The sequence below is a fragment of the Pezoporus wallicus genome, unplaced genomic scaffold (assembly GCF_028554395.1).
Source record: "Pezoporus wallicus isolate ANWC-B61680 ecotype Strahan unplaced genomic scaffold, APGP_CSIRO_Pwel_v1 contig_2348, whole genome shotgun sequence".
Lineage (NCBI taxonomy): Eukaryota > Metazoa > Chordata > Aves > Psittaciformes > Psittacidae > Pezoporus > Pezoporus wallicus.
The window spans coordinates 985,275-1,007,166 of NW_026636985.1; the positions used below are offsets into that span (position 1 = coordinate 985,275).

At 45.4% G+C, this 21,892-nt stretch overlaps 1 protein-coding gene across 3 annotated transcripts in view; it reads right to left on the minus strand.

Annotated features, from left to right (window-relative positions):
* SLC23A2 (solute carrier family 23 member 2) overlaps positions 1 to 21,319 on the minus strand; it is a 54,218-nt gene extending 32,899 nt beyond the window's left edge. Inside the window, exon 1 of one of the 3 annotated variants that reach the window (XM_057402519.1) lies at positions 21,183 to 21,319. The gene's annotated coding sequence lies outside the window, so the exon portion shown is untranslated. Of the gene's footprint in view, positions 1 to 380; positions 490 to 6,355; positions 6,584 to 21,182 lie in introns of those variants that run through there. The other 2 variants (XM_057402518.1, XM_057402520.1) reach the window with 2 other exon arrangements.
* Positions 21,320 to 21,892: the final 573 nt, after the last annotated feature.

The following is a 21,892-nucleotide window of genomic DNA, read 5'->3' on the forward strand; positions in this document are numbered from 1 at the left end:
AGTGATGGAGACAGGCGTGGTTTGGTCTGGCAGCTTTATCATCTCGCATTGGAAAGGAAAACCTCCCCAACAAATGCAGCCATGCCAATGAAACACCACTGAGAGAGTTACACCAGCAGGAAACCTGCCATCAAGGAGAGCTGGTTTAAGGTTTTCTGGCATGATAAGCTTCTTAGTTAGCATTAACTAACATCTCCACTGATGCAAAAGAAAAGACCACATAATCCTATTTCGCTTTGCATTGCACAACACTAAGACTACTACCTTCTCAAAGAAGATGGGATCCTTACTTAGGAATTGGTCTTGAGAAGTACAGCAGGAGAGGACGCACGTAAGCTGTGCTTTGGATTAATTCTTGAGTGCTGAAACACAACACCTACAATGACAGTGTTTGGATGAGGGCTCCCGGATGGTGATGAAGAAGCAACTTCAAATTAACCGGTAAAACCAGCCTCATCAGCTCTTTTCCTAGAAAGAGGGGAGGTGTTTTGTGTCCACACATGCACCTGCACACTAACAACAAACATGTGTCAGGGGAAGGGATTCAGGGAAAACAAGGAGAACAACCTTCCAAACTTTTCTTGCATGAATGGAACAGACGCTAATGAGATTTTCAGCAGACTTTTATGCTGCAATGAAACTGAACCAGAAATGGTTAGGCAGCAGCAAATCAGGTTATCTTGCATGAATGGAACAGACGCTAATGAGATTTTCAGCAGACTTTTATGCTGCAATGAAACTGAACCAGAAATGGTTAGGCAGCAGCAGATCAGGTTATCTGAAAGGTATCATACTTCTTTATCAAACCTCTTACCCACCAAGCATAGCTACATGAGGTGACTGACATTTTATTGCCTTCCCTAACAAATCCAACTGATCAAAAGCTATAAAGTAATGGAAAACAGAGATAAACCTCATCCAGCATCAGCTAGGTGCACCCAGTGCAATGGATTACCAGCCGCCCTGGATCAAACAGAAAGGCTACAAGTGAAATTTCCACCAAGACACTGATTAACATCCATCTCTTTCTAGCCCAAATTATCTTTGCTGCTCATACATGATTAACCCAGGAAGGCCAAACGCTGACATGGGTTTACAAGGGCTTAGATAAGATGAGCATCGAGACAAGCAGCCTACTGCAGGGGATAGTCCAGGCGCAAGTTCACCAGAGGAAAGCCCTTGTAGCCAGGGAAAGCTTTGCACCTCGACACCTTCGCCTTTACTCCACGCACAGAGATCTGGTACCATCAGGACAGGACACAAAGCACTGCACTGCCTGGTTTGACAACACGGTGCTTCTCACACTTTGCCTTTTCCTGAGTCCTGACACCCCATTCCCTCTTTTGCCAACTTTGTTTAAACAAGCTCCCATGCATTTCAAAGTTCACTGCAAGAAAAAGGGATAGGAACCATCACAGATGGAGATGTACAATGCAAAACTGATTAAATGTACCTTTCTTTTTCTTGCTGTAGTTTCTGCCTTCAAGTCATCGCTCTAGAACCTCTACCACAAACAAAAACCTGTTGTGTACCCTGGAGTACAGAACAAAGGTTTTCATCTAGAGAAACCTGCCCATATACCAAGACAGGCTGTATGAAAAGCTTCTGTTTCACAAGGTACCAAAGTGCATGCAAATCAGTCTAAAAGATACTTGGAAAACTCACCTCTTACTAGATAGAAGAGTTAACTTGGGCAGGACATAAAATAAAGAGCTTATTAACATGGGAAGGAAACATGGACCATGAACCCCATTAAAGGCAACTGTAATATGCACATCTTCTCCCTTGGATGCGTTGTTTTCTTTAAAAGCAGCATCACTTGATATAGATTTTGGCTGAACCACACTGCAGACGTTCCCTGCTTTTTTCATATGAGCCTGAGAACACCCAGTAACAACTACAAAAGGCATATTAAACCCCAATAAGAGTCAGTTTTCCCGTAATGGCATCCTCTCTACAATGCTATGGTTGAGGGCCTTTAACGCTTGAATTCTGTGCTTGGCAACGCAAAGGCTGGGGAAAACAAAACCACTGTGACCTCCAGACAACATGCTTGGGGAAAAAGCATGCTGGGGCCTTTCTGTTTGTTTGGGGGGGGTTAACATCCATTAGAAGAGCACACAATTTCTTAGGTGTCATCAGACTGGCAGCACCAGACCTGGCAAGCAATGAGCGTGCTGAGGCTGCGCTGTCAATGCTATAAAGCTCATGGACCCACATTTGTAATAAGCAGATCTAAAGGTGTTCTGCCACGGGCAGGGACACCTTCCACTGGAGCAGCTTGCTCCAAGCCCCTGTGTCCAACCTGGCCTTGAACACTGCCAGGGATGGGGTAGCCACAGCTTCTCTATTCAACCCATCTCAGTGTCCCATCACCCTCACAGGGAAGAGCTTCTGCCTAAGAGCTCATCTCAGTCTCCCCTCGGGCAGGTTAAAGCCTGTCCCTACAGGCCCTTGTCCAAAGCCCCTCTCCAGGTTTCTTGTAGACCCCCTACAAAGGAGAACCCTAGCTAGTCTGAAAGGTAGGTGTATTCCCTTCTGTCTCTTAGCATAGTAGAAGTATCAACAGAATTACATCAGCAGCTGCGTTCCTCTCCACCTCAACTGTGGAAAATCAGGAACTGACCTACATTTGGTGGCCCTATACTGCTGTGCAAGGGAAATATTCATAAAGGAAGCACTACAGGCGTGGTTCTAAAAGGAGCTGGCAATGGAAACAGATGGAAACAGAACATTCTTTAGAGCACAGGGATGGAAGAGCTCCCAGGAGCACTAACAGAGGTACAGCACCTGGTCAGCACATGTCTCACTGCCCCAAGGAAGGAACCATGTCAGATCCAACCCGGGACCTTTTTGGCTTTTACAGATGGCTGAAGAGCCAAGAGAGCTCAGCTGCATACAGTGAGGAGATTAGAACCAAGTTAAGGTGACAGCTTAATTACAACCTGCAGTGTATTGTCTGGAATGAGCTGCCAGGCTTGTGCGAATAACGATGACTTTCTCCTTCGAGCAGAGGTGATGCTCAACCAGAAGCTGTCCAACCCAGCACCAGCCAAGGTCAGCTTCACCTACACCTTAAATAAGCTCAAAACACTTGAGGTGAAGAGCCTCCCCTGCAGCAGCACATCTGGAGTTCCCTCACCTCCAGGAGCAGTTTCAAGTGTTTGGCATCTCAAACCCAGGCACGATGTGTTTAAACACAAATCAAGGCATCCCCTACCTCCGAGATTGTGGTTTTGGTGAGAGACGTGGAAAAGACCCCCTGGACCCCCTGCACATCAGGGTGTTTTATCATTACAGCATAGCAATCTGAGCAGAAGATAAAGCCAGTTTTAAAACCCACTCTTATCTGCTCAGCACCCAATACTGTGAGCACTGCAGAGCTCTTTCTGGAACCAGTGCACTGCAGACTGTGACTAAAGGTAAATGCTCAGTTCCTGTAGCACTGGACAGCTATGAAGAATTTAAGACAGAAATAAATGCACCCCATTTACTTTGTTTAGTGTTTAAAAAGTGCCTTTAAGCCAAGCAGCTAATACTGCTCCTACAGCACTAGGGACATAGAATCATAGAAAGGTTTGGGTTGGAAGGGACCTTAAAGCTCATCCAGCTCCAACCCCTGCCACGGGCAGGGACCCCTTCCACTAGAGCAGCTTGCTCCAAGCCCCTGTGTCCAACCTGGCCTTGAGCACTGCCAGGGATGGGGCAGCCACAGCTTCTCTGGGCACCCTGTGCCAGTGCCTCAGCACCCTCACAGGGAAGAGCTTCTGCCTTAGATCTAAAATACAAGAAGCTTGAAAAATGTATTTCTGAAAAGTTGTTCAAAAGCAAGTAATACGTTATCATGGGGATTTACACTAATAATGACCAAATCTCAAGCAATCAAAACAGTAGCAACTTCACTACTCAAAGCTCTCCAGAAAGTTGCTTGATGTTTTCCTACAAAGCAAAAAGGTCCTCCCCATTTCTAAGCATTCAACAAGCACCTCATGAGCGAGCCAACAAGTACTTAACATGATGCAATCAAAATGCTGTCTATAACCACAAGTTCAATTGCTTCACGAGTTCTTACATCTCCAGATGGGTACCTGGATACAGTGCCCATAAGGTCCTCAGCTCCACACTGCCCAGATACATACGTGTGCCCAAAGGGCATCTTCTGAACCTTCCAAGGGGGTTTTCATCATCTTAGAGACGTGCAAAACACTGCACAGCACCCGTGCAGAATCTTCTGTTGCTACGTGTAGAAACCATCTTCCCCTTTAGTTGTAAGTAGAGCTTTTCCTCAGGCTATTTGGAAACTGAGCCTCTCTGGTCCGAAAAATACTCGTGCCTTGTCTTTACCAGGTGTCTCTTGCAGCCATGAAATGAAACTGCACTGAAATGCAGGGGGTTGGAAGTGGATGATCTTAAGGTCCTTTCCAACCCAAACCATTCTAGGATTCTATTTCCCTCCTCCCCGCTTCACTCAAACCCAACTATATCCTCACTTAAAGCAGAGAATTACGCTTCAAATTCCTAACACAACACTACACAGACAGACATCACCGCCCTTTACCTGCTGTAGAAGTGAAGTACTGCTAAACCTGCTCAAGCCACCTCACATTTAGGTTCTAAAGCACAAGAGCTTATGGGCACTTTAAGAAGTTTCGGTCCTTAGTTTCTCCCCTCACTTCAAAGTAGGTCTTCAAAGCACAAACGGTTTCTTTCTTTGCAGGCACTAATGAATTTTTAAGTAGTTGGTATTTTGACTGCCATCCAATATAGAATGTCTTAACAACTGACCAACGTTATTAGGGCATGTCTGCACAAAGACACCCAGGAAAGTTATGCCCAGCTCCAACCTTCTGTTGATTTAAAGCACATTAGCTAAATCTCATTAACTTCCTTGTGTGAATGAGCTTGTTGAGGAGAGACTTAAATCCAACCGAGACGTTTAACAAAGCATCTCACAGCTTTCAAACTCCTCAAGTTATTTAATCAGAGTGTATTTAGGCTGTGATTCGAAACACAAATATCTGAAATATGAGTATTTCCAGTAAGTACAGCTCCAGCTGAAGGCGATTTTGGCCAAAAACATTGGTCAGGCTGGTCCTCACTCATCTTTCACCCTGTTCCTCTCATTTTATTGCTCCAATGGGCAAGTTTCACCCAATTTCTGTGCAGCACATGCACTACCCTTCGCATGAGATCCCCCAGCGTGCTTGATGGTCCGTGTTAACAGAGTCCTAAGGAAGGACCAAGGAGGAACTATACAGAAGGCATAAGATAATGTTTCACAGAAGCAAGATGTAGGTGATAACGCTTTCACAGCTTGATACGAAGTGACTGATATCAAATGATACCTGCAGTGCTCTCTAGGTAGCAATGATGCTCACAGTAAATAAAGATGAAATAGTGGATCACTGTTCTTTATCAAACACATCACTACTTTATAGTCTTACCTGCAGCACCATATACCTCTCTCACTGTTTATGGCACACAGTCATCTGACTTATAATAGTATACAGTCCTCTTGGTCCCCCTGTGGAGCATTAATAACCTCAGAATTCAGCTACCTCCACATCATTATGGATATTAATACACAGTTCATTAAGCTCCTTCACGGCATTCCAAAAGCAACCTGAGCACACACTGCTTCCTTTCTCAGCTTTCTTTGTACTTCTACTTGGCACTTTGATGAAAGCTACTTTTTCTTTTCCTTCCAAGACCTTAATCACATTAAAACAAAGGTGAAGTTAGAGACTCATCTAGGAAAAATTCCATTTATTAAGCAAATCAGGAGAATGTGCCAACTTTTTCAACTCTGAATACGAAGCTCCTTTCCAAAGGCTTTTGAAACAGACACTCACTCCTTGCTGAAAGAGAAGGATTCTAGTCCAGTAAGCAATATAAAACCAGTAACTGATTACACACTTGAAAACTCTACACTGAGTTGGACCTATTCGGCTTGGCTTGAACTAAATATTTCACTTCCATTTAACAGAACTGAATAAAAGATGTGGAATTCAAGCAGCTTTCAAAGACTAACCAAGATGCTGTACTTCTGGGGTCAAGCATTCTTTAGATCTTTTTTACTACACAAACCTTCGATATAATTCTCTCATTTTAAAAATTCAAGAAAGTTAGAGTTTGGGAAGCTGTTTCCTAACAAAGTTCAGGAACTTTTAGGAAAAAGGGTAAATGCTTTTGAGTCTCTCATTTTACAATGAGAAGTCCTCAAACCTTTAAGACAATGAAACGTTATTACAGACCTGAGTTTGGCAAGTTTAAGGTTCCTACTTTATAATGCCCACACTAAAGCAGTTGAATTTGGTAATCATCCCATTAACACTGAACTGAAAGCAGCTCTTACCTCCAGAAACCTGCACCGACTTCTAGAGCCCGTCCCAGGCAATTCCTCCACCTCTTTCCTTGCAGCCTATGCTGAGAGCAAGACGCGAGCTGCAAGCTGCAGCCTGAAAGGATGCAGACATAGCGAAGGAGGATTTTTATAAGCTGGTTGGGCTCACTCCATTGTATAACTGTCCTGTGCCCAATCACAATCTCTGAGCGTTACACAACCCCTCAACTGCGGGAAGACACCACACGGTCAGAAACTGTTACTACAGCCTCTCAGTTACAACAAGTAAGCGAAAGGACAGTCAGTCCCTGCATTACCAGCGCACACATCATCCCGAGGAGGAGGTCCAAGCCTTTTACACAACCTGCAGTGCTACAGGCAGAAAACCCAGCTGCCCCCCCCCCCCCAAATTCAAGTTGCATAAATATTTACATGCCTGACTCCAGTGCTGTAATCAGGACGGGGATTTTTCTCCATCAGGTCCCATTTCCATAAGTCTCCGTTGTGCAACTTGCGTGGAAGTATTTTTAGCAGCTATTAGGCAGTTTTGAAGAGGTCCCAGACCTCAAAGCTCTGTTCCGTAAGAGAAGGTTTAGTAATCCACAACCTCGCTGAGAACTGAAAACACACAATTTCCCTAATGGAAAATGCTGTGTAACAGGGATGTTGAGGCTGCAGAGCAAAGTGAGAGGGAAAAGGAAACAGGAGTAGAAGTGAGAGGACTGAAACAACAGAAATGAATCCGTGTATATCTTCTTTCCCCGAGTTACCCCTCTCTTTGCAGAACAGCACTGGCTTAAGGCTGTCCTACACTGCCAAGCATTGCTTTATCATTCGTCACATCACAGCCCCTGCCTTAAGTTTGCCATCAAGTTTGTACATGATCCCCTTGTCCCACAAGGTAAATAATCACCTCTCCAAATACACTGTGCGACGGCACTATTAATGGGACACCCCCACTTACACAACTGAGCCTGGAGAAGAGAAGGCTTCATAAGGGGAGACCTTAGAGCAGCTCCAGTGCCTAAAGGCTGCAGGAAACCTGGAGAGGGGCTTTGGACAAGGGCCTGAAGGGACAGGCCAAGGGGAATGGCTTGAACCTGCCAGAGGGAGACTGAGATGAGCTCTTAGGCAGGAGCTCTTCCCTGGGAGGGTGCTGAGGCGCTGGCACAGGGTGCCCAGAGAAGCTGTGGCTGCCCCATCCCTGGCAGTGTTCAAGGCCAGGTTGGACACAGGGGCTTGGAGCAAGCTGCTCCAGTGGAAGGGGTCCCTGCCCATGGCAGGGGTTGGAGCTGGATGAGCTTAAGGTCTCCTCCAACCCAAACCAGTGAGGGATTCTATGATACTTGCAAGTAATGATTAGAATAGGGCACCAGGAAGTAGCCCCCAACCACCAGGTTCTACTCGACTGAGAGCTGGCCAAGAGCACAGCTCACTTTACCTGAAACACACCTTTTGAGCCCAACCTGGGAGCAAAGCCTCATCACTGGCACCATCTGGTCAGCGGGGCTGCTTACACAAGCTTGGGGTTTGTCATAGAGGTTTTAATGCTCTCCGTCATTGTCAAGACCTGAAAGCTGCGGATCACCAGCACATCAGAAATGGGCATGTGCTTGTTCTTGCATCAAAGAACCAACCACTGAATAGGGCCCAGTTAATTGGAAGCTGACACTTATTACGTGCAATACTCTTTATTCATCACTCCCTAAGAATGCATGGAAGAAAGCCAACTATCTCCACTGATCACTTTATGCAATGTGTGTGTAGAGAAAACCACGTTATGTGCCAGCATTAAAGCTCCACCGCAAAGAGGTGTTGAAAAGTTTCTTCCTCTGCTTGCTCCTTTTCCAGCTGGCAGATTCTTTCCTTTGCTCTTTACTGCCGAATTCCAAATGTTTTCACAAAGAGAAACACCAGCTTAGTTCAATATGGAGAAAACTTACACCCTTAATGCAAGCATCACTGGATCTTCAGTTTTAAGACTATAAAGACTAAGTTTTAAGACTATCTTAAATTTTAAGACCATAAAACATTGACTGCTGTACCACAACTCCAAAGACTGACTATTGATCTACAAGATTGTTGAGGAATATACTGGAAATTATTGTAGATTTGAGGCATTTGATGTGCTCACAAGGAACTACAGGACAAAGAGATCCATGGCAAGACAAATCCATAAGGTTTTGGAAGAAATAAGCCATTTGCTTTTTACTCCAGTGTCCAGAACTTGTTTTATACAGCTGCATTAAACCACGTCAGGACTCAAATGCTGCTTGCCCTGAATATCAGAGTTCAAAGTATACTTGAGTTCAAAGCTAGTAACATAACTTAAGTATCCCATTAAACAAGCCTTGCCTATTTACCTTACCATTAAAACTAATTGCTCCAACATTCACCACTGGTGAGCAGAGAATTTCATCACTCAGAAGATTTATTTTTGACTACTTAAGTATTTACACTCAATAATTCAGTTCAAATAAACCACCCCCTCATCCGGATGCCTTCACTTAAAACCTTATGTGATCGACAGTCTGATCTGATCGCACGTTGGTTGGTTCCATTTCCTTGCAGTGAAAGGTGCTTAATCAGTGCCCTACTTGAGATGAATGTTAATTCAAGACATAACTCTTGTGACTACTGCTTCAAGACAGTGGCATATTTTACAGTGCACCTTCAAAGTCTGCAATGGTGTGAAAAACAGGCAGGAGTGAGCAGATGAAAAGCTCCGTGTATTGCTGCAATTTATTGATGGAAGTGAAATCACAGCAGACAATTTATCTTGCTCTGCTTCAGTGCAGGAAACGGTGTCACGATGATCCTACAGAGCCAGTCATCATTTTGATTACCTGCTTAGTATCAGGAATTCAAACTGATGGGAGGATTTCTCTCACTTGAAAATGTTACTCCTCGGAGGAGTTCACTTCTGATGATTATGAGAAAATACAATTTTGGGCATTCTTCTCAGAGTGCTCAGTTTAAGGATGAAGCAAATACTTCAGAGTGCACTAGTCAAATTACAAATACCTGCTGGCAGACACACACTGTGAACTAAGTGACATCATAGAAGCAATGTCCTGAGTTTGAATATTCACTCTGAGGCCGCCTCCCTAGCTGGGAAGCACTCAGAGTCAGGATAAAATTCTTCCTTGAAGTCACCTATTTCCACTGCACTGAAAACATTGAGTGCGTAGGGATGGATTCCATAGGTCTCTCACAGGATCAAAACGTGATACTGTGACCACAAACACCTGTAATGAAATCACTGCTCCAAACCTTCACATATTGCAGGTAATAACAAGAAACACAGCAAAAAGACAAGTCTGATGCAGTCACTGCGAAACTGTTAAGAAGAGGTTCTCTGTTCCACAACTTATCTTAAAGCAGCTGGCTCCAGCACAGCAGATGCCTCACAAGTATGCAGATGTTGCAAAGGCACCTCCTCAGAGCACTGATGTCCATCTTCTTTGCAAGAACATCCTGTACCATAGGGAGAGTGAGGTGTGGGATGCCTCATTTCATTTATGGTGGCTAAATGAGAATCCCAACTTCATTTGTCCATTTCACAGAACCATGGAATGGTTTGGGTTGGAAAAAAGCTTAAGCTCATCCAGTTCCAACCCCTGACATAGGCAGGGACACCTCCCACTAGAGCAGCTTGCTCCAAGCCCCTGTGTCCAACCTGGCCTTGAACACTGCCAGGGATTTTTGTAGCTATCTCCTAATTTAAAGTATTCTTTGTACCAAACCCATATCAAGTATGTAACCTTTTACATCAGTGAAAAGACTCAATTTATCCAGCAGCCTCCCATGAACATCTTCCAGAATACACTTCACAGAATATAGCAAAAAATAAAACAGCATCACATACCAGAATAAATAGATCCACTTCCACCCACAACTTAGAATCGCAGAAAGACTAAGCCATTACATTTGCTTTTATAGGAACATTTATTAACTCATTGAATTAGAAATTCTTTGGAAAAGCACTCACCAGAAGATAAGCTTTAACATACAAATATCTGTTCTCTTCCCTAATCCTGCATCACAAAGAATTACTGAAATTGCTTTGACTTACTATTTAATTCAATGAGGGCCACACGGTCCTAGGCACAGACCTCTTGTAGGTGACTCAACCCCTTAAAACACACTATCCTCACAGAAAGGATACCTAGAGACAGTCCACAAGTGTACTGCACTTTTCCAGTGAGAGAATACAATGCTTTAGAAGAAAGATTTAGGTTCTGAGATGTACATCAAAGCAGACCAATGGCTCTTCTATGTAAAGAAGTAATTACCAGATGGAAGTGCCTTTAAAAATACCTATGGCTGATTTCTAGGCAAAAAATAAGAAATCATTTCCAAGGAAAAGCAACAACAAAAGAGTAGTGAAGCCACAGGCACGTACTCCATAGGCGCAGATTAAAGGGCTTAAAAAATGAAGGCAGAAGAACGTGCGTTTTGCAGCCTGTGATTGTATCCACCATGTCCATAAACCACCTCAGACACCTACGTCATTCCTGGAGCTTCAGGTATGCTGTAATTAAAGCCTAAAGCTCAAATCATTGTTCCCTGCCCCCCAATTTCTAGGCATATCTAGAGGGGAGGTTGGAACTAGATGATCTATAAAGTCCTTTCCAACCCAAACCAGTCTATGATTCTATGATCATGCGCTTAAATGATGATCCAAACTCAAGTATGCAATAAGTCAGCCAAGGGAACAACCCTAATAAACCCGAGTACGTAATAACCCTACATCTAATAAGCTGTAAACTGGAACTCTACAATTAAGACTTCACATCTAGGACTTCAATCCCCTCACGTCTCAAACATCAGAGCACAGCAGCACATCCTAGATGCACTCACAGGCTCTAGCCACAGCGAAACCTCACTGTCAGCCCAACAGCTCTGACCTGTTCAGTGCTATGGAACAGATATGCAAATTCATATGCTAAATCTAGACTTGAAACATCCGCTGGTGTTATCTGCTGAAGTAGCTATTTTGTCTTTTTTGGGTATTATTTTGGCATTATCTTGCTGTTAGCATGTTCCTATTTTAGTTTTCTCTCTCATTTCTGTGACTGCAAATAGCTTGAAAAGCAGAGGCTAAATCTCTACAGAAAAGAAGAGCAGACTGATCTTGCTACAGGCTGTGCAAAGAACATGGAAAGTTCCATCCTTTAGCTGAATTGTCATTAATTTCACTTTCTAAAGGCAAAACTTGGTTATACAAAACACATCTGTATCATCCTGCATTCAATGCCATTCGCTCAGATGCCTAAAAAACCACCTGCACTCCCTCAAGGGAGCAGGTTGGAAACTTTTAGCTGCACCACTAAATGCTTCTCAAAAGGGGGGTGAAACTGCAGATACCCACCCTCCTGTTCAGTGATCCTGGTAGCTTGTTCACAACTCAGGAAGCAAACAGCAAATGCAGCTTCAGAGCACTGCCCAAGCGCTCCTGCAGCCGCAACTCCTCTTCCCAACCCCAACCTCCTTCAGCTGAAAGGAAAAAAGCCCTTTTAATCTTCAAAGCATGGCCACGAGTCAACCTCCAACTTAGCCCACTTTTAATTTTCTCTTTAATTATCCAGTTGTGAGAGTTGTGCCCTCCCTTGCTCCATGACCTTTCACTCCTCCATGGTTATTCCAGTAAGTCTTTCCTGGGAATAATCAGCAAGTTGCTACCACTCACAGAGGAAACGTTTCAAGGCTTCCAAGCGCTGAGGGGGAGAGGCAGCATGATTCTTCATGTGCTCTGGTGCGGGCAGCTCTGCTGTTGGTACACAGCACCCTCAGTTCTGCAGGCCAAGGATCTTTGGGCTTCAGACCACTGATTGCTCGGAGCACAATCCGAGCACATTGGCTCAAATAGCAAGGAGCATGCCAGGCTTTAGAGCCCTCAGGTCCTTACCTAGAGCCAACCCCCAAAACAGCAAGAGAATTGATTTCTGAACCTGGCAAAAGGAAGAGCACAAGCAGATCATCCGTTGGTGCCACAGAGCAATAATAAGTGCTATTATTAATTATATGAGCAATAGTCGGTGTTATTATTATACTAGCAACATTACCACTATTATAACTACCGATAACTGTTGACCAACTGGTTTGTCCCATGAGTTTTGGTCACTAAGCACAGTTTGGTTTCCCATAGCCATGGGGAAAAATTAAGTCATTATTGCCATTAAAGAGTTTGAAGTTAAACCAACCCTACTTATTCTACTTTCAAGTTAAACCAGCACTACTTACTCTCTGCCCACATCCTAAACAACTGTACCCAGCCCTGCATTTGACTGACACCCATTAAGCCAGCCAATTACTAACTTACTCATTTCCCAATGAGCCTGGAAGTGTTTCTAGACACAGGTCTGTGCTTACCCAGACTTGCTGCTGAACTTCCTGTACTTGCAGGCAGGCTGAGGTGAAAGTGTTCACACACACGTCTATCACGATCTGCTTCCTCATAAACATGCATTCTACATCTTACTCATAGCTTCAGGAGTTAACGTGACGCCACTGGTCCAGTCCTCTGACTCCACAGGGACAAGGAGGAGAGCCAGGAGGTGACTAGGACATGTTGAAACCCTGCTGACACCTAACCTGTACGTCACATAACACGTTACCACACGGAGTTGCAAGTTGTAATTCAGTCCAAAAGCTTTGAAGATTTCCCCCCATACATTAGCAGTTAATTAAGAATGCATTAAATTATATGTTAATGCATTAAACATCCCTGCAAGCAACAAAACTGTTCCAGGAGGCTCAGTGAATTTTTCTCCAACTGAAGGGACAGGAATGGGAACAGTTCCCTTAACACCAAACTGACTGCTCAGGAAAAGCACAAGGGATTGTGTAGTGACAGGACAAGGGGTGATAGGCTCAAACTGAAACAAGGGAAGTTCAGGTTGGAGATAAGGCAGAAGCTCTTCCCTGTGAGGGTGCTGAGGCGCTGACACAGGGTGCCCAGAGAAGCTGTGGCTGCCCCATCCCTGGCAGTGCTCAAGGCCAGGTTGGACACAGGGGCTTGGAGCAAGCTGCTCTAGTGGAAGGTGTCCCTGCCCGCGGCAGAGGTTGGAGCTGGATGAGCTTTAAGGTCCCTTTCAACTCAAACCATTCCATGCTTCTATGAAACTATAATATTTTGACAGAGTTCACATTACTTTCAATAATCAACCATAGTTTATTGAAGAAAAGCTTTATCTTTCCAGCAAGACACACCTTCTACAAGAAAGTATTTCGGCCACACTTAGCTCAACACTTCTTTGCGATTTTTGCCAGCAACACAACCCTTTTTTTCACCAATATACTCGGGTTTCAATATTGTATCTTCCTGGCTCCCGCATCTTCGCGCTCTTTTGCAGATGGCTGCATGGCACTACTTTAAAAGAAAATAATCACAATTATTCTTGCTTAATTGGCATCCCTTAACATGCAGGAATTCTTTGCTGCTGCTATTTGGAATAACATCATTTAGGCACACATTTTGCCCTCAAACCAAATTACCCAAGCGGAGGAAAGACCAACATACACTTTGAAGGTAGCCACATGCTGTGCTGCCTCCACAATACACCTCTTACCTGCCATTCAACAAAACATCCTCTGTCACAACAGCCCCCAGAACAATAACAGGAGTGTAATTCCTGTTGCCTTAACACACTCTGTGCACTCTTCTGTGTCTACAATTCAGTGGGCTCCCACAGCAAGAACAGGTCTCCTAACTGAGAGTAAAAATCAGGCTGATCATGAATCTTTACCAAACCCAAAGAGCCAAGGAGGAGAGCTCAGACAACACTTGGGGTTTCGACTCATTCATACTAACAAACTTAACAGAAGGCTCCACTGACAGCTTTGCTTCATTCAACTGTGCCTTATTAGGCATCTTCATGAAAAGCATTAAATGTGTTTGATCCCTTCCAGAGAAGAGTAAGGCTCATTAGCAATGGATGTTTACAAGTACCCAGGGCTCAAGATTACAGGAGTTCTTCCCTGTCTGCACAAGGGCCTTTTTAGAGCTCTGTTTTCACCAGAAGGATCATGTATTGTCTCGGAAGGAGCTCAAGCTTTATCCTTTGCCTTTTCTGCTCTTTGCAAACAAGGCACACTGACAATGAAAACAGGGGCTCATCCAAAAGCCTTGTAAAAGCCACCTCAGTTTATAGACTTCAGAATGTACCCTCCAGTCCAGGAAAATTCAAGCCATAAGGGCAGTCAGTACTAGAGATTATTATTTATACCAAGCCAGATTTGATGTTTTCTGTTGTGAAATGAACACAGCACAAATTGAGCTGTTCCCATTCAATTTCCAGTTTCTGACTAGAGCAAATACAAAACATGGCAGTGTTCAAGGCCAGGTTGGACACAGGGGCTTGGAGCAACCTCCTCTAGTGGAAGGTGTCCCTACCTGTGGCAGGGGGTTGGAGCTGGAAGAGCTTTAAGTACCTTACAACCATCCTATCATGAAATACATAGATATACCATTTTACTACAACAAAATCACAACACTTGGGTATATAACAATAAAAGTTATTATACTGATAACAAGTATTATGCACAGCATAACCTCCTAAATTCTGCACAAAAAATTACATGGTACCCATGCAAAATACACAGCTCTAATATCAGCAAAGGGCTGATAACTGTTATTGTTCCCATATCTGAAAGGGCACAGAACAGCATGAGAATATTGCAGTTATATCTTGGGGTCTGATCCTGCAGAATAGGACCCTGCAGCTCCCATTTCCTTCTCATCACTCTGAATCCCAGTAATGCCTTAGGTTTGGCCTTTATACAATGCAGTGCTCCTCAGGAAATCAATCATACTCCTTAAGCTTTTAGCACAAACTCCAGCCGGTTCAAATATGACCAAGTAAATGCTTCCATACCAGGAACATCTCCTCAGCTTTCAGGAACAACTCATTTTATATAAAATATGAAGAAGAAAAGCTGCTGTAACTTGTGAAGCTATTGGTGCTTCACCACCTGAAGGCCCAGGGATGGGTTTTCTTTGGTAAGGGTCTGAATACAGGATTCTCCACACAAAGAGCAAGTCATAAACAGAGGGCAAGATTGATGAATTTATGACTTATATCTCCTGTCACAGGGATTCAAAGACCCCCTGGAACATCCAACCTGATCACAGCACAGTCCATTAAGTGCTATCAGCACTGGGTCACTTCCATTTTATTCAGCCCACAGAATAACTTTGCAGCCCAGCATTTTATTTCCATTCCAAGCTTCCCAACAAGAAGTGAAATTCCTGGTGTGGAGCCACATGCCCTTCTCTAGGAGATACTCTTCATGACCATGAATACTCATAAGAATACATACACACTGTTTTCTTTAAGGGCACAACAAAAGAGCACACCGAGCTTCAATACAAGATGATACAGGTAAGTGATAAAGGGAACAAGGGCAGGAAAAAAGAAACTCTTTAGGTAGCTAGCTACTTCTGTGCTAGAAAAGTAAAGATATGCTTAATGCCCCAGCATTGCTTTCCAGTTGCTACCACCAGCTCAACAATAGCATCCAGAGCACTGGGATAAACTCACTAACAGCACATTAACTGCCTCATCATATAAACACAGCTAACAGCACACTTAGGAAAGCAGTGTTTAAGGCACCTTCCTATTAAAGCTTCCAAACTGCACTTTATTCTCCTAACTTTTACAATCTTACAAGCTACTAACAGCCAGCACACCACTAAAATGGCCTTGTTGCCTGAGGCTGCCATTTCACAGCCATGCAAAATCAAGAGGAAATCCCCATTCCTCAGATTTAGAGCCCAAACTCCTCAAAGCATCCCCAGGTGAGGTTAATGCCCAGGAATGTGAGTGCAGAACCCCCGCCTCCAAGTGGCTTTTTACTTCCTTTCCTGCACTGCTGTCCACCAGCAGCCTGAGAATGCTTCAGCTGAATGACACAAGCACTGCAATATTAAATATAAATTCAGACAACAAATTTGGGGGACATGGAGCCATTTGAGAGCCATTCGGTGACTCACAGCATTGCAAAACAGCCCAACCAAAATATAACAGTGAGTCAATCTCTCCCTCATCGTTTCGACTAATTTGAGCCCATACTTGAAGCAGTTTTAATCTGAAGCATAAAGGAGTGCTGAATGAAAACAGGCCCTTTTAGCACAAAGGAGGTGACAAAGGAATGCTGGTTCAATCTAAATGCACATGAACTTCGGTTATTGCTTTCATGCCACACGGAGCCTACAAGTTCAGGAATACTCACAGGTACTGCACTGCTAGTAAGAGCTCCTCCAGCTCTTACAACCCGACTAATCTGCTCCTAAAAACACAACGATCAGAGCTTGTTCTCCGGCACTTTGCTGACACAAATAAAAGCAAAACATCATTCAAAGGAGCAAGATCCATCAGGCTCCACAATACACAAGCTAAACCCCAGATATACCATCATCACCCATAGAATCATAGAATGGTTAGGGTTGGAAAGGACCTTAAGATCATCCAGCTCCAATCCCCCTGCCATGGGCAGGGACACCTCACACTAAACCATGCCACCCAAGGCTCTGTCCAACCTGGCCTTGGACACACTTAGCAATACACATTGATTTTATTACATGCTTATCAACACAGGTTTGGGGGAATAAAGCATTCTGGCTGCCTGAACGTGGTGAGAAGAAACTCTGGAAATTCCCCTTCCCAGAACAGAGCAAAGTTTATTCTCTCCTGAAGCAGTTTTCTTTTTAATATAAAAGAAAATCAAACTGAAGACCAGCCACTTGGCTGGTGCATTTCTACCCCACCATAACTACCACTTTCATCTTCTGGCCTGAGAGCTGAGACACACAGAGATTTAGATCATAGAATGTCTAATTATAAACCCATTAAAAGACTAGATTTACAATTACCTCGAGCCTCCTCTGCACATCAAATGGAGTTGTCAGATAGGAACAAAGAGTATTTCAATCTCTTCCCCCCCCCCCCCAAACATGTGCTTTGGGATTCCCTTAGGACAGCCTCGATGGCCAACTGGTCTTTCCCAAACCAAAAAGCCCAACTCTATCCTGGGGCCATGGCACAGCCAAGACGACCAGAGCTCTCTGCAAGGCCCAAGGTGACTGATGATTCACTGTCTGCTACACCCGTGACAACACTGAGTACCATAAAAACCAGGTTCATCCAACCTCTGAGCACGCGCTGGATGAGAACACGGTGGGAGCTGCACGGGGTGTCACAGGCATGCTGGATTCTGATGCCATACACATTGTTATTGCTATGTTTGGCAAAAAAAAAAAAGGCCAAGATTAACGTTGAGAGCAAGAAATAAAACCAGAGCAGGAGACCTCTTAACCAGAAGGCTAGTTCTCCCTCCTACTTCATTCCTCCACCAAGTGCCAGCAGTGTTTCAACAGCCCAGTTCCCTTTCCCAAGGAGGTGTTCTGAGTTCTACCTATTTCATGGCCAAATTACCATGGCAAGAAATCCACGTTTAGATTCATCGCTAAGAGAAGAACACTCAAGCAGCAGACCTTTCCTCCCCGTAACCTGGAAATGGCCAAATACCAGCAAGTTGCCTTCAAATAAACATTGTCAGAAAGACAGCTCATAACAACTAAAAATATTTAGCAATAAAGAAAACACGCTCCCCAGCTCTGACGGGAGCATGATGTGTTAGCACGATGACTTCGTGCACTTCACCCCTGGGAACGGCTGGAGAACATGGCAAACAGCCTTCATTTGAAATGATTTACTTCATTCCTTTACTCATCCTAACTGTCAATATTTTCTTCCTGCAGCTTTTGAGTAAAATAAAGCCCACTGTAACTGCTGTCAGACCATTCCATGACCACTGTGACTCATAAATAAGAACACTTGATGCAAATAGATTGTTCCAGCAATACGAGAACCATCATCTTCAATGGAAGAAAAACCATTCTCTGCGTTTTCTCTCGTATGGATGAATGCATAAAGGTGTTGGAAAGTAAAATAAATCTCTTGAAGTGGCCCACAGAATCTTTTTGGGCTTGAGTTTTCTTTCTGTTTTTCTTACATGGTTCACAGATGCACTGACAGGAAGAGCTACAGCAGAGTAAGATCTTCCAAAAACCATCTGGTGTGAGACACCAATTTGTAACCTGCTATCAACTGGACCAGCTCCGAATGTATCAGTTGTCTTACCCCTGTACACACAAGGATCAGAAGAGGTTAACTGCTGACATTCAGAGCAGCTTAACAGCCACTCCTGGAGGAGCTCATACTGAAGATGGGTAACGGTTCACCCATTTAGTTTTTCAAGTCTCCAATCAACCTTAACAGCACAACAAAACCACTTCATAGCACAATAAGAAAGTTCATTACATTGAGGAAGTTGACAGATTCGGCTACCTCAGGAAATAAAAACCAAACAAAACCCAAGATACAAACTGACAGCACCAAAGAAAGAAAACTCGACTTGGTTTAGTTTAAAAACCTTTGAACTGCAGACAAATCCCTGACCCCACTGAGCGGGTACCAGCACCACCGAGGGGTCACTGCAGGGCTGGGAGCGCACAACCAGTGATGGATGGGGGCTGCTTAAATTGGTGCTGCCACCGAAGGAAACAGTCACCAACCCGCAGCCCAAATTACTATTTGAAAAGCTGGTTTTCCTTCAGATTTGTTGCTGTGCTAAAGATGCAGAAGGAGCAAGAGGCCCATATTCAGAGAACCCCATTTCCACCCAGCTCCTTACATCTGGTTGAACCAAGAGCCATGTGCCTTGAGAAAGTTCACCAAATCTAAGCCTAGCTAAGAGCAGGGCTTACAGACAAGAGACAGACTGGGATGGATGTTAAACCATATGAGCTCGGTCTGTTAAGGAACAGCAGGAGCACAACCCGCCCTTGAGAATCGCACTCTTAACTCCTTCCCTTATCCCCAGGGGTCTGACAAGACATTTTCAACTCCTATTTGCATCTTTACTAAAGCCAAAGGCTTGTTTAAATCCATGATAAAAATCTCAGTTTAACCTCAGCCCAAGGCTGGATTTGTTTCAATGCATCTCCATGTTAATACTGCTCTACTTCCAAGCTATCTGGATGATGACTCGAAGCTGGGAGTAGGGTTGTAAGGGGCTCATCAACTACTAATCCAAGCGTTCTACGTATCTCAGGGATTATTTTCCAGTTTACTAACCTGAGCTCCTTGTTGCAATAATCCTTTATCTATAGCGAAATCACCAGGCAGATCAAGGTGTGCAGCTCTGGCACTGCGCAACACATCAGCAGCTCATCCCTCCAGCATTTGTCCTGCTTCTCCACTAGGTTTTACAGCCTGCACCAAACTCCAGCTGCCAGCAAAACCACTACCCAAAGCAGCTATTTCTTTAAGCTTAAACTGGGTAATTTGAAGCTTGTTGAAGGTTGGCAACGCGAGGATAGAGGTATTAAGCTCCCTGTCAAAACAGAACAGTCGGTGGTTTTATTTCAGCTGGTCAAGTTCAGCAGCAACAGGGAGCAGAGCACTTACCTGGCACTGAACTCGAGCCAGCTGCATGGGGCAAGTGATAAGATGGGAAAAAATTAACACTCAAGGTCTTTACCTTGTGTTCAATACATCTGGGGAGTTCCCTTTCCTGCAGGAACCTCTGCCTGCAGCTCCCTTTGGGGGCCAGCCCCTGCCTGCACTTGCCTGCTGAAGGTAAAGGATGGGGTGTGTGGGACCCCTTTAACTGCACTGAGTCTGCCCAGTCTATGGGATGACAACGATGGCTCGAAAAGGAAAGGACAGGAATGGAGCTGTGCAAGCCTCTGCCTGCATCCTCATCCTTCATGAAGAAAGGCAAAAGCCACTCACAACAGCAATGCATGCTCTAGGTAGGTAGATGTTACCCATTAAGCAAGGGAAACCTCACTGAAGGCTTTCGCCAAGCTTTGTTCAGACATTTTTCTGCGCTACCTCCATCACTTATTGCTACCCAAAATGTACCTTAAAACAAAAGAAAGCCACATGCGATATGGGTCTTGAAAAACAACAACAACAAAAAAAAAGGCAGAAAATAGAAATATTTATTGCTGCGATTTGCCCTCCGGAAAAAGAAATTAAAAAACCACAAAAAATGCCCCCAAATATCACCACCCCCCCCCCCCCCCCCCCAAAAAAAAAAAAAAAAAAAAAAAGAAAAAACCCCAAATAAATAAATGAAAAGGGGGTTAAAAAACCACCACCTCAAAGCGCATCACGAGAACGGGATCAGAGAAGAAAGCGTGGCCACCCCTTCAGGACCAGGGAAGAATTAACCTGCATTTCTCCATCCCAATTGCGAGCTTGCGGCTCTGCCACCCATTTTGTGTCGGATTAAACACATAAAATAACAATGACAGGAAAAAAAAACCCAAACCAAACCAAAACCCAGCCGATAACAGCAGGCCCCGCAGGCTTCCCCCCTCAGGCATCCCCCATGCCCAGGTAGGTGCCCCCCTTTCCCCTCCGCCCAAGGCGGGCTGCGGGCTCCGCCGAGCCGGGGAACGCCGGCCCGGAGCCCACGGGGAAGGTTTAAAATAGAAGTAAGAGAAATAAAAAGGGAGAGGAGGAGCGGCACGGCCGGCGCCGAGCCCCGCGGCCAAGGTGAAGGGCGGCCGGGCAACATGGTGGGAGGCTGCCGGGGAGCCCCGACCCCACCTCCCCGTGAGGAGGAAGGGGCGAGCCGCGGCCGTGTGGGGATGGAGGGCGGCTCTCCGGCTGGGGCGGGATGGAGGTGACAGCGAACGGCAGCGGTGACCGCGGCGGGCTGAGGGGAGAGCGGTGCCCGCGGGGGAAGGCACCGGCGAGGCTGCCAGCCTCCATGCGGCGGCATCTCTCCCCCTGCGGAAGGAGGAAGGGGACGGGCTCACCTGCCATAGCGGGCTGAGTGAGGGCGGCAATGGCGCTGCGGGCTGCGGCTCCGCTCGGGCGGCAGCGGCGAGTGCGGCGAGGCCGGGGCGGCCCCGGCAGGCAGAGCACGGGGCGGGGCGGGCCGGGCCCTGCTCCGCCCCCGACAAGATGGCGCCCGCCGCCCACCCTTCTCCCGTCAGGGCCCTGCTGTCATGGCGGCACCGGGCGGTGAGGAGGGACCCGTGGCGAGGCTTCAACCGCGGGGGGCTTTGTCTGTGGGGGTCCTTCCTCAACCCCCAGGAAGATGGCGCTTGGTTGGTGTCACCACAGGCGGCCATGGCCCTTCCTGAGGTTTGGTGTTTTCGGGTTGGGTTTTCTGTTCCCCTCTGGAAAAATCCATCGTTCATAGTAGGAGGGTGAGCTTAGGGGGGGCAAAAAGCAGTTGATTCTGCCCCAGAAACGGCACCTCCACCGCACACGTCCCTCTAGCCTCACATCTCGGTTTAGTGAGCTTTCAACAGGGATCGCTCACCAGCACATGGGTTGAGTGTTCCCCGTACCCCGTAGCGACGATGGGCACGGCCTCCCACAGCCCGAAATCCCCAGTGGGGTCTGATAACATCAACTCGCTCTAAGTTGGCTTCTGCCCTTTCCAGTAGGTGCAGTTCTCACATGTGCCAAGAGCTGAACCTTGGGGCACTTGGTGCTTTTCTGGGAAGCCAGAGCTGGG